The sequence below is a fragment of the Crocodylus siamensis genome, chromosome 3 (assembly GCF_052110815.1).
Source record: "Crocodylus siamensis isolate JL-2025a chromosome 3, ASM5211081v1, whole genome shotgun sequence".
In the NCBI taxonomy this organism is placed as follows: Eukaryota; Metazoa; Chordata; order Crocodylia; family Crocodylidae; genus Crocodylus; species Crocodylus siamensis.
Window position 1 is genome coordinate 131493821 of NC_143397.1, and position 17216 is coordinate 131511036.

The window sequence follows — 17216 nt, forward strand, 5'->3', positions numbered from 1 at the left end:
AGTTCATTGGCTTCCTCTTCCTATTCCCAGCTGTTATGAATAGCATCTGGGCCATGGCCAAGGAGAAGCAGTTAAGTTTTGGAATTTTACTACCCTTCACTGACCCCTGCTGTGGTTTGTGCCTTTGACGCTTGTCAGCTGGTATCGTTTTCAGCTGTTTTCAATTTGCTTTAACTTACTGGAAGACTGAACCAAGCCACAGGTGGTCTGCGTCTGTTAACTAACTTGAAATGTCTCCCAGGTATTAGTTTCACCAAAAAACAATACCTTTCTGCCTGAAAATTTAGATGTATATCACATACTTGCTTTTCATCTATGTTATTGTAGTTATAGCGAGTATGACACATTACATCTAAAAAGCAAAAGATAGGTACCATGCTTTTTACTTAGATGACAATCAGGAATGACCCCAGATAAACAGTTTAATTTCCCTTGAGTTTACCAATGTGGGTTGTTTAAGCAGAAAATAGAGGAACTTGTTACCATGTCTGCTTATCCTAGAAGTCTGAATTTGTATAAGATGGCACCAAGTCACTCTTCATAAATGCATCTGAGTTTGTGCCTGCAAAGTTGCTTTTCCCACCCCGATGCTATGCTAGGCTGGCTTGAGTATTGCAGGTAGCCTCCTGAGGATGGGACAAAGCATAATGAGATCACTGATTTGCATGTAAACAAAGCCCAAAGAATGAATCAATCTACAAGCAACATTTTGGGCACGCCTACACGTGAATTTGTGTGCCTAAACTTAATGCACCATACACGTGCATGCCTTAAGGTGCCTTAACGCATTTTTCTGGGTAAACGCATTTGCAGCCTCACCTGGATAGCACCTGCCTGCATGCACAGCCACACCAGGGCCTGCAGGCAGGTGCCACGTGGGAAAGTGGCTGAGGGCAGCACGAACAATGAGTGCATTCCTGACCAGGGAGCACAGAGACAGGCGCAGGCCGTGCCCAGGCACATAGGGTCTGCAGCATGTGTGGAGCCAGGACCACTGTACCGCAGCCAGAGGTAGCTTGGCTCCAAGCGAGCAGAGGGCATGCCCAAGCCCCCAGGCCATGTCTAGTGACTCGAGGCAGCTGCACCCAGCACTGGGCCTGGCTGCAGGATACCAAGCCCAACTCTCTGTGCCCAAAAGCCTGTGGGACTGTAGATGAGCAGTGGAGCCCAGTGCTGGCTGAGGGGGTGGGAGCCTCCAGTCCTGGATGCAGTTGACCCAGCCCCAGCTCTAACCCCCTCCCCATGCTCCTGCCTCCCCAGCATTGGTCAAGAGCAGGCTGGAGCTGAGCCCACAGGGCCCTGCACTGCCACTGAGTAACGCCAAAAAGAAGCAGCAATGGGTACAGTTCTTCCAGTCTCGCAGTGGCGTTTCCAGCAGCAGCAGCAGTACCTGTCTATGTGCTGACCAACGTGGGACTAAGTTGCTTCTTGTCAGTACCTGGTGGCAGTGCAGGGCTCTGCAGGCTCAGCTCCAGCCCACTAAATCAACACATACAGCGTTAAGGCTCCTGAAGATGTCTGCATGTCCCTTAAGATGTCTTTGTGTCCCTTTATGCAGGTATCAAATTTAGGCAAGATTAGTCTAAAATCGCCGTTTTTAAGGTGTATTAAGTGCATGCACATGTAGACCTGTACCATTAATGGACCTTAAAAATGGCTAAAGCTCCTTAAATGAGCATGTGTAGATGGACTCTTTGTGTTCCAGCTGCAGGTAGCTCACAATCCCAAGCTGTCCAGGGACCACCCCTTAGAAATACTTTCCAATTGCTGCAGCTGCCTCCTATTTGGAGAGAGATATTTGGTCTCAGTGTCTTGGGAAGGATCCTCTGGGACCAGTGAGATGAGTTAGAATGAAAGAGAGCTCTTCTTTTGCTTTAGGAATGAGTGGTTTATAGTATAGGCTGTCATCAGTGTAACCTTGTGAGCAGTTCATTATTGTGTATATTAGTTAGAGATGTCTTGAAGGCTGTCTTAATAAGCTAAAAGGACATTTTTAAAATGCCTTATTAAAGCCTTATTAAAATGTCCACAGAAACCATGTCTGGATTGCATCTCTGAAGAAGATATTGGCATCTGTATGTCACATGCATAGGTGATGGATTACTCATTCCAGTGTTGTTTTAGGATAGAGGCAAATTAATTTTTCCTCCTTTTCTTTTAACATATTTCGGATTACTGGATAATCTGACAATAGAATGTACGTAGGTAGGCCAAGATCATAGAAAGGAGCATTTAATTTTGTGTTTTCAAATTCCATATCGTTCCCAAAATGTTTAATAATTAAAAACACCAAGCACAAAAAGCACACATTCATACACTGTACAGGTACTATAACTCCTCCCCTCCCCCCCTTCCCCCCAATCCTCCCCTCAGCTACTCAAAATATTATTCTAACCTGGAAATGTTACCAATTAGGTCAAAGAAAACCCTGTTAAACTGAAAGATGACAAGGCTTTGCATGCCTAAGGTTCAGTCATGGAAAGAAAAGCCTTTCTTAAGATCAGTCAATTAGCTAGGCATGCTTAGCTTTCTTTGATAATAGTAGGTTTGTTTTGCCCAATAAGGTCAAATGTTAAGGTCTGTTTGATTTTTGTGGCTGTGCTCTTTAGTATGTTTTAAATCCATGACATTGCAGTGCCTTTGACCAGTGAGGCATTTCATGTTGGAAATGGGTAGAGCGGAAGATAGCTTGTAATCTTTGTATTTCCACTTTTTGTTAAATTGCCTGGTTAAAACGTACTCATTCTTCACTAGACTTCCTGCAAAAGTGACTTTATTTTCACATGCACACTTAGGCACGACCACCCTGTAGTAATTTTATGTAATCCATATTTTTCCAATGTGCTTATGAGAGGGTCACGTGGGAGGGATTTTATCAAAAGCCTTACTAAACTTAGCTAAGTGTACAACTAAATCACTTTATACTTTTTTTAGTTTCCTGAAAGACAGACACTGAAAAAAAGTATAAAGTGATTTAGTTGTACACTTAGCTAAGTTTAGTAAGGCTTTTGATAAAGTCCCTTCCACGTGACCTTCTCATAAGCAAATTGGAAAAATGTGGACTACATAAAATTACTACAAGGTGGAGAGGTAATTGGCTCAACAACTACAAACAAAGGATCATTCTAAAAATGGATTGATGTCAGGATGGGAGGAGGGTTTGTGTGAGGTTCCACTGGGGTCTGTCCTGGTTCCAATGCTATTTTAATATATTAATGATTTGAACCCCTGAACTGAAAGTTTCCTCAGCACATTTGCAAATGATGCACAGCTGGGAAGAATTACAGACCTAGTGGAGAACAGCAGGGTAGAAATCAGCAGGATCTTGATAAATTGGAAAGCTGGGCTAGAGACAGCAGGATGAAGTTTAACACGGACAAATGGAAGGTGCAATGCCAGGAAGGATAAACAAAAACACATAGAGAATGGAAGATAACTGGCTAAGTGACAGCATTACTGAGAAGGAGCCAGCAACATGATGCAGTTGGGGTGGGAGGGAAGTAAATGCAATTATGGGCTGCATCAACAGGAGTATTAAATGCAGGACATGGGAGGTGATAGTGCCTCTCTGTTTGGCACTGCTTAAGTCTCATCTAGAGCACTGCATGCAGGTCTGGGCTTTGCATTTTAAGAAGGAAGTAGAGAAATTAGAGGCATCCAGAAGAAGGCAACAACACACAAAAGGCATCGGAAGGCAAATTATACAAGGAAGGGTTGAAAGAGCTAGATGTTCAGCTTTCAGAAAAAGTGATTAGGGGAGAACATGATACAGCATTCTTCAAATATCTGAAAAGCTACTATGAAGAAGATGGGGGTGGCAGGGGGGAAAACTTTTGCCTTGTGCAGAAGAGGGCAGGACTCCAAGCAATGGCTTCACATTGCAAAAAATAGATTGGATATCAGGGGGAAAAACTTTTACTGTTGAGAGCAGTGAGACAGTAGAATAGGCTGCCCAGGAGATCTGTAAAACCCCCTTCCCTGGACATTTTCACGAAGAGGTTGGATAAATATTAGGGAGAGTTTAGGCAGACAAGGTTCTTTTAGTGAATCTAATATCTTTTATTAGACCAACTTAAATAGTTGGGGGGAAAATTTTGGTAAGCTTCCAGGTTTAAAAACCCTTCATCAGGCTGAGGAAGTCTCTGCCTTTGGTGTGTGCTCTTCCTGGATGAAATGAATAGTAAAGAAGGGAGGATTTAGAAGTGGCATTCATGATGCAAGTTGGACTAGAGGTTGAGGACCTCGCTAACTAGATTATTGTAGGGGAAGGAAGACCAGTGTCAGATCCCTGCCTACTTGCTAAGGGCTTGTCAATGTAGGGAAGGTGCAGCACACTAAGACAGGGTATGAACACTGTGCACTCCACACTAGCTCCCTATGTGTATATACACTATTCACATGCAGCACATTGAAGGAAGGTAGCTTATTTGCATGCCATGCTTTGAAATGGAGTAACTGCCTGCTGATAGTGCCACAGAGTGAATGAATGCAGAGGAGCTAGTTCTATACACCCCACCTGGGCTTTCTGTACAATCACTTCCCCCTGGCAACTAGTCTTTAGGCACAGCAGCTCCTCAGTAACATCTCTTCTCTATCTTGCTACCCATTATTTAGTAGGCAACACACAGAAGTAATGAAAGCATCTTCTTAGCTCCTGTTTCCCTGTGCAGTTGTATTAACCAGGCTGCAGTCTGACTTTTCAAAACAAAGGTGCTAAGGTTGGGCTCCTGAAAACATTCATTCTAGTCAGTGTCACATGCCCTGTCAATCAAAAATTAATACACAGAAAATGTTCTCTTAACCAAGAAGTGGTCAGCAGTTTTTTGATGTGGCAAAACATACCCCTTGTCCAATACTGGAAAATATGCTAAATCCACACAGAGTAGTTAATTAAGAAATTCATACTGCCCCCTCCCTCGTTACGCATTTAATACTTCAACTAATGCACTCTGATTTTGGTGTACGACTTGTACTAAAACTTGCATTCCCATGGGGCCCAGAGTCTCAAAGAAGGATGCCTATTCTTCTGTAGTAAGAAGCAAGGCAACACATCAGTCCAATGAAGCCTCAACTGTCTCTCACCCACTGACTCCTCAGTTTACATCTTCACTGACTGGCTTTCCTGCATGTATACCAGCCTCAACAGCTTTACTATTCATTTCATCCAGGAAGAGCACACACACCAACTGCAAAATATTCTTCAGCCTGTTGAAGAGTATTATACCCGAAAGCTTGCTAAGAAGAATTTTTCCAACTCTTTGAGTTGGTCTAATACAAAATATCATATTTACCCAAAGAACCTTGTCTGCCTATATCCATACACCAATATGGCTATAACATCTACCCCTTAAAACATATCAGCAAGTTCTCTGTTTCAGAATGGAATTTCTGGTTATCCTGGGAAAGATCAATCCATGTTAGGATAGCCAGTAGCCTGGGGTTAGGGGCTGCACCTAAAGAGGTAGAAGACCCAAGTTCAGACCCCTGTACTGAATCATGAATCGGGCAGATTAGGGATTTGAATTTAGGATTTGACTTCAGAATATTCATTAGACCAGAGAGAAGCGAGCACTGGCTCTATGCCCTAGTCACCAGGCTGTTGGATGTTTAGGGTGGGCCTTTTTCAAAAGAATCTGAGAAGTGTAATTTCTCTTTGGGACACCCTGACTAGCTATATTCCAGTCTTACTTTTCCTGTGTCAGCATTGCTTCATTCTACATTACCTAACCCAGATCAAAACTCTGGCTTGCTAAATAGGAAAGTCATCAAGTAAAACAGCAGGTTAGAGAAGGTAAAAATGGCAATAAATAAATAACCAGGCAACCAACTTTTCATAGCCTAACCTTTCACATCATGCTGAAAGTTATTGTTGCTGGCAAAATTCTAACGACTTTGGGGGGTGGGGAATCAGAGCAGAAAAATATGACTCCTTGGAAATACTCATTTTACCTGAAATCTTTGTCAGGTAATCTTTTCTAGAGTACATTTTTACACATTCTTATTTTACATTTGGGATAAACTCAGTGGGTCAGCACCTCAGCAACTGCATTATTGTAATTCCATAAACCTGGAGCTATGCTAATTTTCTGCCAGCTGAGAAGCAGGCACTGTGCAGCTAATTGTTAATCGTGCATAGACTGTATGTTTTTGAAGAAAAGATATAAGCATATAAGATGTAGCTACCTTATGAGAACCTACCGTATATGATGTAACATGCATTCCAAGTTATTTTATGGGGTTTTTTCTTCCTAGAACGTATTGTTTTCAGCTTTTCATTGAATTCTTAGCTGTTACATAAACACAGCTAATTTTCCCACAATTTTGGGGGAAAGTATTGTGACAATCCTGAAATATAAGGATACAAGATCACAATAGGTTATCTAAATGGTCCGTTCTGCTTCTGAAATCCATAATTACAGGATGTCTTTAAAAAAAATCAATGAATAATTGAACAGTTTTCTTTAAAATTGTTTGATCTTCAAGATTACACAGACGAGCACTGCTCAGGGATTTTGAATTGTTTCTTTTCTTTTAAAAAGAGCATTCACATTCATGTGTCATCTGGGTTCCTTTTAATTCCAAACAACTAAAAATAGGGGTAGTGTGCAGGCTCTGTGGCTGGACAGTTCGATAAAGTAGTTGCATAAGAGTGTCTGAATAATACGTTCATTTTTTTTCCTAATTTCAAGAAGTTGTTCATTTGCTAACTAAAAAGAATGTCACAAGAGACTAGAGAACTGTCTTCATTAGTGTGTTATTACAACATGTTCCTACCACGTGAGTTTTAAATTTTAAAACCCACAGAAATGTAGGCCTAAACCTATCTTTATCCATCTTGATGAAGCCCACTGAAGTCCATGGAGGGGGAACTACTCCTGCACCCCTATGCACAACTCAGTTGGACATGTTGATGGTGAAAAGTTAAGTACCTGCAGAAGTCCCTACTAGATTAAGACCATAGCCTTGATGATTTGGTTAGATTTCCTATCTACAATACAGTTTGATAAAGGAATTTACGAAGCATTTAGGGAGCAGTACTTTGGTTGTGCATTCTAAGGTGTTACACAGATATGTCAAAAAGCTTAAGTTGAACCTCTAGCTTCTGCCAAAACAGTAATTTAAAACTTGAAATAAAATGTTAATCATGTTTATAAAAAAAGTGTTTTGGATTGTTTGCCTCTGCTTAGTGCAAGGAAGTTTCTCTCTGTTTATAGTCCAATCCCAAGAGAAATGGAAGAACAAATGTCTTGCCTTCATTTTAGTAATCCCTACTATGACTGTTTTTTGAACACCCACAAAACACGTGCTTTAATTAGAAAAAGTAACATTAGCAATGCACTAGTGATCAAAAATCAAAATATGATGACAGCTGTTTCTATCATGATTTTCTCCTTTGATAAGATGAAAGGCTCTGTGGATTGAGGAGAGCAGTGGATAATGATATACTTTGATTTTTAGCAAGGCTTTTGACACTGTTTCCCACGATAGTCTCATTAGCAAGCTATGGAGATGCAGAATAGACGGAAGTACTGTAAGATGGATACATAACTGGTTTAATCACTGTACTCAGTGAGTAGTCCTCATTGGCTCAATGTCTAGTTTGGAGGAAATATCAAGTGGGATCCCCCAGGGGTCTGTCCGGGGTCCAGTATTGTTTAATAACTTCCTTAATAATTTAGATCATGGGATCAAGTCCACACTTAGCCAATTGGCAGGTGACATCAAGTTGGGTAGAATTACTTGTATACTGTGTCCAGTTTTGGGCTCCATACTTCAAGAATGATGTGGATAGGAAGGAGTCCAGTGGAAAGTAACAAGAATGGTTAAAGGCCTGGGCAGCAAGTCTTATGAGGAAAGGCTGAAAGGGTTATTTAGCCTGAGAAGAGAAGGCTGAGGGGGGGATTTGCAGCAGTGTAAAAACACAGCTGTTGTTCAATGCTGTTGCGTCTGTCACCCCAATCTAGTTGCACTACTGGGAATTTGATAACAGTTTTCAAATATCTGAAGGACAGTTAGAGGATGCAAATGGGCTTTTCTCTGTGGCCATAGGGGACAGGACTAGAAGCAATGAACTCAAGCTGCAGCAGTGGAACTATAGGTAGGAGATTAGGAGGAACTTTCTGACTGAGGGTGGTCAAGCATTGGAACAGGCTACCTGGAGAAGTTGTGGAATCTCCATCCCTTGAAATTTTCAAGAGCAGTCTAGACATACTTAGCTGGGTTGATTTAGTTAGGGATGTTTCCGCCTCAAGCAGGGGCCTGGACTAGATGACCTTGCGTATTCCCTTCCAGCCCTACTTTCCTACAGTCCTATTTTCAGGAGAAGGAACCATTTTTAAAAAAATATCTAGTGTTAGAAACTGTCTTTGTTTGCCCAATAAACCTTCCACAAGAAAACCTTACGTACGAAAAACTACAATGAACCACGGGCAGTGCCTACATCAAGTTTCCCTGCACTTTATGTTCTGTATCATTGCTACCACTAGTGCAGTGGCAGACAAGGCTACAGGCTTTTGTCATCCAACCCCGCTCAGGGTACAAACAGCAACAGCCCCCAGTGCTTTGTCTCTGCAAGGGATCTGGTTCATTAGCATGTTACTGGAGTTTCACCAGCATGCACTGGAATAAATGGAGTGTTGAATTACTGGTACTCTAAAGCAGTTCTACCAATTGTTGACAGCTTTCTCCCCTAAAACTCAACTTGCACAAAGCTAGAAATTGTATCTGATTATCTGGCAAATTTGTGGTATACATGAAAGTGCCCCTCTGGAAAGAGGTTGATTAGCTCAGAAAAATGGGGTGAAAATCGTGATTGCTCTGAAGTCGCTGGCAAAAACTCCCATAGACTTCAGTAGGACCAGAATTTCACCAGTGGTTATTGAAGGGCACACACTGAAACATGGTAGATATTTCTGGCACAATGGATGCTGTTCTTTGAGCAGAAGCAAGTATGTATTTTTTAAGCTTGGCATTGCTCCTCCAAGCAAATTAATGTTGGACATATTTGCATTTTGTGTGTCATTAACTCAGATTCCTGCTCTGGGATATAAAGCTTGTTTCAGGTGGCTAGATCAAAATCTTACTGATGCGCTTTTCCTAATACACCAAGGGAATCTGGAATTTTTCTGTGTGAAGTGACTTGCTATTTTGGCTAATGGGTTATAGCAACAGCTAATAGCATTTTGTAAAGACACTTCAGCTGCTGACAGCAGATTGATATGATGAGGGGGGACAGTTCATGTTTCCAAAAGGAACATTGTGAAACCCATTACCAGCCTCATTAATCTGTTAATAATAAAATTAAAATATAAACAAATTGTGACAAATTGGGTTCTGGTGTCAATTTCCTGTTAACAGGAGACTCTGAATAAAGGTCAAAACAGACTCCATTTTCTGCTGCATTTTAATAGCAGAATCAGAGGAGAGCTTTGTAAAAGTCTGTAATTAATCTGGTGAGACTGCAGTTGTGTCCAAATGATATAGAACAAGTTTGACAAATGACATTTTTCCATGTGAGCATTTAAAGGAATTATAACTCAAAGTGTTGTCACACAACATTGAAATGCTAATCCACTTTCACAGAAAGCCTTCTGCAGAGTAGGTACTGAATATGTACATACTGTTCTTGTGGCTACTCGGTTTGCCAGAATTCAGGTTTACCTGGTTTCTCTTCAAATGACATCAGATGAAGTAAATTGTTGCCTACAAAAGGTCATGCTTCTGAACCAGTTAGCCTCTAAGGGCATTGTAGATGTGCTGTGAGGGAGAGGAGGTGAGCACTTTAATTAGAGCGTTTAATTACAACAGACCTTGGAAAGCACCTCACCCGGAGCGTCACATGTATCAGCACCCCCACGCTGAAAAATGGCAGCAGGAGCGCTTTAGCTAAAGCGCATTCAACGAGCTTTAATTAAAGTGCCCCACTGCCATTTATCAGTGCAGGGATGTTGATACATGTGACACTGGAGTCTTCTGGTGCTTGGTAATTACCATGCTTCAGTAGACTCAGTTAATCAAGTCTGCTCCAATGCACTGTAATTACTGCATTAGAGCAGTGTCACTGCATATGTATAAGCAATCACCTTAAGCAATCACCCTACTCTACCTTCTGCCTGGTGTCAGACTAATGCAGATTACCACCCCTGTCTCCAGAAATGTAGCAAGAGGTAGGAAGGGAAAAGATTGTTAAGACCCTTAGTGCAGGCTCCATTGTACCAGGGAATATAGCAGCCACAGAAGTGAATTTAAAGCTGGAAATCAGCCTTGCCAGGCAAAGATCCCTGTTCTCATGCAGACTAGAACTATCCCAACAGAAGTGTTTTTGAAGATGGAAGATTTATGTAAAAAGAATCCTCCTCCTCAAACATTAAGTGTCATGCATCCTTTATATTGCCCAACTTTTATACTCTGTCTCTGTCCTGGAGAAAAATAAAACCCATTAACACTGCTGAGCCAGACTGACATGGATTCTGTTCCACCAATATCACTTCAGCATTATGTTAATGAGACTTATCTATGTTCCAGTGGGTTATGGCTGCATAATTATAAAATGTAATTTGAAGACAAAGTTGCACAGAATGGAGGAGCTGATTTGATTATTTGCTATGGGGAATGCACAATTATTAAAAAACACAACTGGGCAAAAAAATCTATATACATTCACACACCGTATTTGGAAAAAGTCACCCATAAAGTTGAATAAGATGATTTCATAGAGAAACAGTGAATACAAAAAACTAGCCTTATGTAGAGGAGAAACCCATTTCTCCCAGATTTGTATAAGGAGACAGGCCAGTATGTAGAGCTCCATAGTTGTCTTAGAGATGTTACCCTTACATCCCAGAGAACTTGTGTTTGAAAAAATAATGAAACTCATTTGGCAAACTGAACTAAGCAGCCTTGTGGCAAATGTATCCTTCCATGTAAAACAAGGGAAGGCCTGATCTGCCTTCACATTAAGGCTCTTTTGTCATACAGAGCAGTGTAAAGCAGCCTTGATGTAAATGAGAATAGTGTAAATTGATTTAATTGGTTCCCATTAAACCAATAATGTGCCTGAGAAACAAAGGATCCAGTTTGAGAACAGAGACTATGAAGCAGAACAAAATGCAGTTGTAAATATTTCAGAATTGTGATCATACTACAATGGAGGATACAAGAATGAGTAAGCTCAGTACATCAAGGAGATGCATGAAGCCACCAGGGAAGTACACACATGCTAGTCTAGGCTTACACTGAAATGCATGAATTAGAAAATAAATGGTGAAATAGCATAACCAGGTATGCCCCCGCTCTGATGAAGTGGAGTTGCTGCTGATTGCTGCACGCACTGCACATGTGACCTCCCAGAGCTCCACCATGCCTAAGACTTTGTAGTAGGTGCTAGATAAGAAGAGCTAGTTTTAAACTGGGACTCAGGATCACATGTCCCCACTCAAGGCAAGTATGACGAAAGCACTAACTACTAGAGTCTCGCACTGGTACCAGTTGTTTAACCTTCTTTTTTCTGGTTTACTTATGTGCTTTGCCTTTTCAGTGAATACTGCTTTTCTGCCCAAACGTTTTATTTCTTTGTCTCTTCTCTTAACGTCTCCCTGTGTTCGAGGGGTGAGAGCCTAGACAGGTACATTATGACAAATTAAGCATGAGGAATAAAACTTGAGACAGAAGTATAATATTTCTCTATATTTGAGGTTTCCTTGACAAACTCCTCCTCCAGGAGAGGAGTTAGCAGTCAAACCACTAACCACAACAATGGGGAAATACTTCCACAATCTCAGTGTTTCACAGAAAATAGGAAATTCCCAAGAGCACGAGAACACTGATTGGCTGGAAATCAGATAAATGCTTGGCTTAAGGGGCAGGAAATGAGTAGCTTGGTAATAAGCTATTGGAGTAAATAGGCATGGTAAAGGTGGGGTGGGGGTGGATCACTCTGATAGAGATGAGGAAGGAAAGAAACAGTGTCTTGCTAACTACAGTGTTGTTTTGGCAGGGGAACAAACAATAGAAGAAGCATGGTGATGACACACAACAATAGCCAATACGGGTCTACTACTTACCCAGTTGAAAGGGTCCACAGGAGGGCCACCCGCATGATCCGGGGACAACAGGGCAGACCCTACAATGAAAGACCGCGGGACCTGAACCTGTTCAGCCTTCACAAGAGAAAGCTGAGGGGGGACCTGGTGACTGTCTGTAAACTCACCAGGGGGGACCAGAAGGGTTTGGGGGAGACACTGTTTCCCCTAGCGCCCCCTGGCATAACAAGGAACATGGACACAAATTATTGGAGAGTAGGTTTAGATTACACATCCACAAGAACTACTTCACAGTCAGGGTGGCTAGGAGCTGGAACCAACTTCCAAGGGAAGTGGTGCTGGCTCCTACCCTGGGGGTCTTTAAGAAGAGGCTTGATGCCTACCTGGGTGAACTCATTTGGGTCCAGTTTTTTTCTCCCGCCCAGGCAGGGGGCAGACTTGAAGATCTACAAGGTCCCTTCCGACCCGACTTCTATGATTCAGTTAGCCTGCAGCCAGTGTGCTGACTATGCCATTAGCTTGAGTTCATATTTCATTTTAGGTACTTGTGGTCCAGAGATGTTGCTGTGAATCCCCTATAGCATGGGTTCAGGGAGAACTAAGTCTTCTGTAGTGCACAAGATGTTCTTAAACAGACTGACAGATGGCAGAGAGATTTCAGCTCTAGGGCTGCAGATGTGGGCTGTTGCCAGGTTTTTAATTTGAGATCTCCTGTTGCCTGTTTTCATCCTTATACGCACGTAGGGCTATTTGTGCTGAATTTCTATTGCTCACCTGTTACTAGAATTTACTTGCTTTCCTCTAAATTGTTCATATCTTGTGTTGTGCCTCTCTACAATAACTAGAGATTTTTGTGTAGGAAACAGATGGGAATTGTTCATACAGAACACTAGGAAATCTCAATTTGTCACCACTGCCTCTCTTGGGATAGGTCTTATATCAATAGAAATGTATCTAATTGGAAAAGACCCAAATGCAGTTTGACTAGGAGATAGCCCTCTGCTTCTAAAAGGCAAGTCCCAAAGCTAACCCATCTAAATGCAAGCTTGCAGAATGGTTACAAAGGGAAATTGCCTAAGAGTAGTTTGACTCTAAAGCAAGGAAAAGGATAAGGTACTATACACAGAGGGAGCAGAAGGAAGCCCTAAATATCATCTTTTCTAGCTTTTCCAGATGCATGGAGAAAACACCCAAAAAGCATTGAAAAAACTCATAAATGTCAAGACACAAGTATCTGAAGGTACGTCCCAAAGCCCTTTGAGTCTGTAGCTGAAATAACTTCTGTAAGGGACCATTGCACCCAATGTGAAGGACTCCAGCCCATGCACTGGATTAAGAGGAGGGAAACAATGTTCTGTGTGTGCAGAATTGGTTATAAAAAGGGGAGCGGTATCTGTTCCTTCAGCTACTATCTATTATCACAGAAGCTGCTCAACACTGGAAGAGATTTTCTCTATATATAGACAGATACCTGTCTGAAAGGAAATACGGATTTTAAGGAGTCATCACTGGAATTCTAATGCAAGTATTCATCTTTACTACTAGTTATAATATTGTAAAATGAATGAAAGTGGGAGCTGAGGGTTTGATGCTCTACACCATGTGGCTGACAATTCATGCTAAATTCCTGATGCATTTTATTTCCCTTTCTCTAGCTAAGATGCTAGACAGAAACCATCAAGATTACATATTTGTAATTATGTAAACCCCAAATGCCTTGTGCTATCATGGCTGTTTTATGTGTCCCCTCTATGCTTTTCAATTGTAAGAATTAACATATCATATTAAAGCCTCAACCCGTTTGCATTGGTAATGGTTATAAAGCCACTGAGAATAAAGATTTGTAGTTGTAGTACTGTGACAGTTATTGAAAATACTGCTTGGACTATGTGGTCCTTCTGTACCATATTGGCCAGTTATTTCTGTGAGAGTGCAGTTTCATAGTTGTTAGAGGCTGGAAGGGACCTTGCAGATCTTGTCCTGAGTTCCTAAGGTAGATGTATTAGAACGAACGACAAGGCACGGGGGCGGGGGGGCGTATGGTTAGAAGAAGGACATAATGGTGTGGGATTTTCCCCTTGCCTTCTCTTCTGATTTTCTTATCTTCTGAAACAGGAGAGCTTCAACATTTACTAACTGGCACAACAGCTAACTGCCATTTGTATAGAAATGACCCAGCTATTTCAAGGATTTTTGTGAATGATATTTTTTATTGGACCAACTGCATAATTGGGATAAAGATAGACAAGTTTTGAATGCAAGACATTCTTCTTTAAGTCCTGGAAAACTTGTCTAACTCTATCCCAACTATGCAGCTGGACCAATAAAATATATTACCCACAAAAATCCATGCCTCTTGCATCATCCCTGGACCCATCATGGCTACAACATCACTTCAATAGTACCATCAGCTATTTCAGAATCTTTGTTGCCTGAATATAGGACCCTGCAGCAGTGAATTCCACAGTGGTAGAGGTGCACGTGTGTGTGTGTGCACGCATGTGCATATGTGTGTGTGTGTGTGTGTGTGTGTGTGTGTTACGAATTAGTTTAAGTGTCACCTTTTCACTGCAGCAAAGGCACTCTTGTACCATGGGATGGAAGCAAGAAGTGGAAACACATGCATACACTGGTTTTCTCTACTCCTGGCAGTATTTTGCCTGCTCCTATCAGTGTCCCATTATATTCTTTCTATATAAAGGGCCTGATCCTGTTAAAACTAACTGTCAGACATGCTCCTATTGAAATAATTTATTATTTTAAAAAACTGAGGTTTTCTAAAGACAAGCCTGATTTAGTCCAGTCAGTACAATAATGTCGGTAATCAGTACTTTCTCTAAGAATCCTAGCCCTCCCATTCTCCGTTTTCATAGGCAGCCATTGTTGTAGAAACATTACCCTTGACTTTTGGAATGCTTTATTTCCCTCCCACTTCTCTTGAAATGGATTTGGCCAATTAGCTATGTATCCACCAAGGCATCCACTTTTCTGCTCCTATCGTTGTCTTTTTCTTTCTCCTCAGTAAGTGCTGTCTCATCAGTATCTGCCTACTTCACCCTTCTCTGAAACACCCTTGTCCATGAAGTTAATGGAAGCTGCCAGCATACAATGATGGTTTGTGATGGCAGAAATGAAGACTTTACCTTTGCTATTCAAAGCTATTGTATAGCTAGGAACATTGAACCTCATTATTTCCTGTCTCTTCATACAGTGAGTTTCAAAGCAGAGACTCCTTGTTGCACTGAGCCCAGTCTGTGCTACCAGATGAATAGAACAGAAAACAGAATGTCATTTTATCCATTGTCAGCAAGTGGAAATCAGAGGCCTTGTACAGATGAGTGCCACCATGCGGTATGTAGCACTACAGACACATCTGTAGCACCACATACTGCATGTTCTCCACTAATTGTCCCCAGAGAACTGAATGTCCGTGCACATCTGGATGTGGCCAGAGTGTCTATTTACTGTGCTAGTCGGTGTTGGTTGTTTAATCATGACAGTGTCCTCAGCCCAATACAGCACTAGAGGTTAGATTTCTAATGATGTACAATGCAGTTAGTATTTCTGTCTCTCCTATACATACACACCTTAGAAAATTAACTGCCTGTTGTAGTATGGGACTCTCTCTCTTAGATGCTTCATTCACATAGGTCTATACACAACTAAAATTTCCTGGGAAGGATGATGTGTGCAAGTTGATAACTTTGTATAACTGTTAAGGCTCCTTAATTATGCAGACAAAGGAATACCAAGAGTAGGTGGCTGGAAGTGGTAGCTTAACAGCTCAGATTGGCTATAAAGGGGAGAATTGGGTTGGACCATTGGAACAACATGTCAAGAGATGTGGTGGCATTTCCATCCATAAGTCAAGCCTTGAATATCTTTCAAAAAAATATACTATGGTTCCAACAGAAGTTACAGGCAAAAGGAGGTTCTTTGGCCTGTGTTGTATAGGTTATAAATAGGGACCTATCAAATTCATAGCCAACGTGGGCTGTGCTGCAGTTCCTTTAATTTTGCAGGTTCTGCCCTCCCCCCCCGTCCCCCTTGCTGATTGGCTGAGGAGCCTTGGTGGCTCTGCTGCTTGCAGCTGACTGGCCAGGAAGCAAAAATTGTGCCATTCAATTTTCACTTCCCTGCCAATCAGGAGTGAGCAGGGGGCCCCACTGCCAATCAGTAGGGGAAGGTGCATAGGTGAACCTGCAAAATTAAAGGAGCTGCCATGCAGCCCACTTCTGCTGTGAATTCAGTAGGTCCCTAGTTATAAGCAGTTATTTTCCATTCACCACAGAAAAACACAGTAAAACCCAGATTTTCTCTTTTTAAGGAGAAAAACACAGGGAAGGTGGGTTTTCCCTTGCAGGCTGGCAGAGTTCCAGCCTGCAAGGGGCTGGGGAGAGTGGAAAGAGGGCAATCAGGCAGGAGGTGCCATGTGCATGTGTGCGCATACACATGTGCATGACAGCCAAGCAGCACGGAGAGCAGCTCCTGAAGCTCTCCTCAGATAAGTCTGAGTGGGGGTGGGGGATTGAGGCTCCCATAGGAAGGCAGGGACGGATGGAGTTGGGCAAGGGTGGAGCTGGGGCTGGGGCTGGGGCAGTGCTTCGGGCTGAGGGCTAGAATATACAGCCTCAGGGCTCAGGTGGGAGCGGTCCAGCTGCAGCAGCTGCTGCCTCTCACAGGCAGCAGCCAGGGCTCAGGCACTACTGGTGGGGGCAGACCTGGGTCTCTGGGGCAGGGGAAGCTCTAATTCTCCAGGATAAAAAAAAAAAATCAAACACCAACATTTAAAGTTATTTAGAATTTATTTTATTATAGTTATTGAAGCATTGGTAGGCTCCCAAATAGTTTTAAATTTGTAAATATATCAATAAAACTTGTGTTCAACTGATACCTATAGTGTTGTTTCATTTTAATTGCAGAACAATGTGAATTGGGGGGGGTTAATCAGAATATTTGCAATATTTTTATCAAAGAATTTGTAAGTTTTAAACAGAGAACTAGAAATCTTGGCTATAAGGCTCTTTCTGGTGTTAAGGTCAATAAGTCTATGAATTTAAGGAGCAACAAGCAAAAACAAAGCCTCAGTGTTCCTGGGGCAAACGGTTTCTTCAGCTGATTTCTGAGCAGAAGTGTTTGATACCAAGCAGTTACTGGTTGTAAATAATGGTGTTA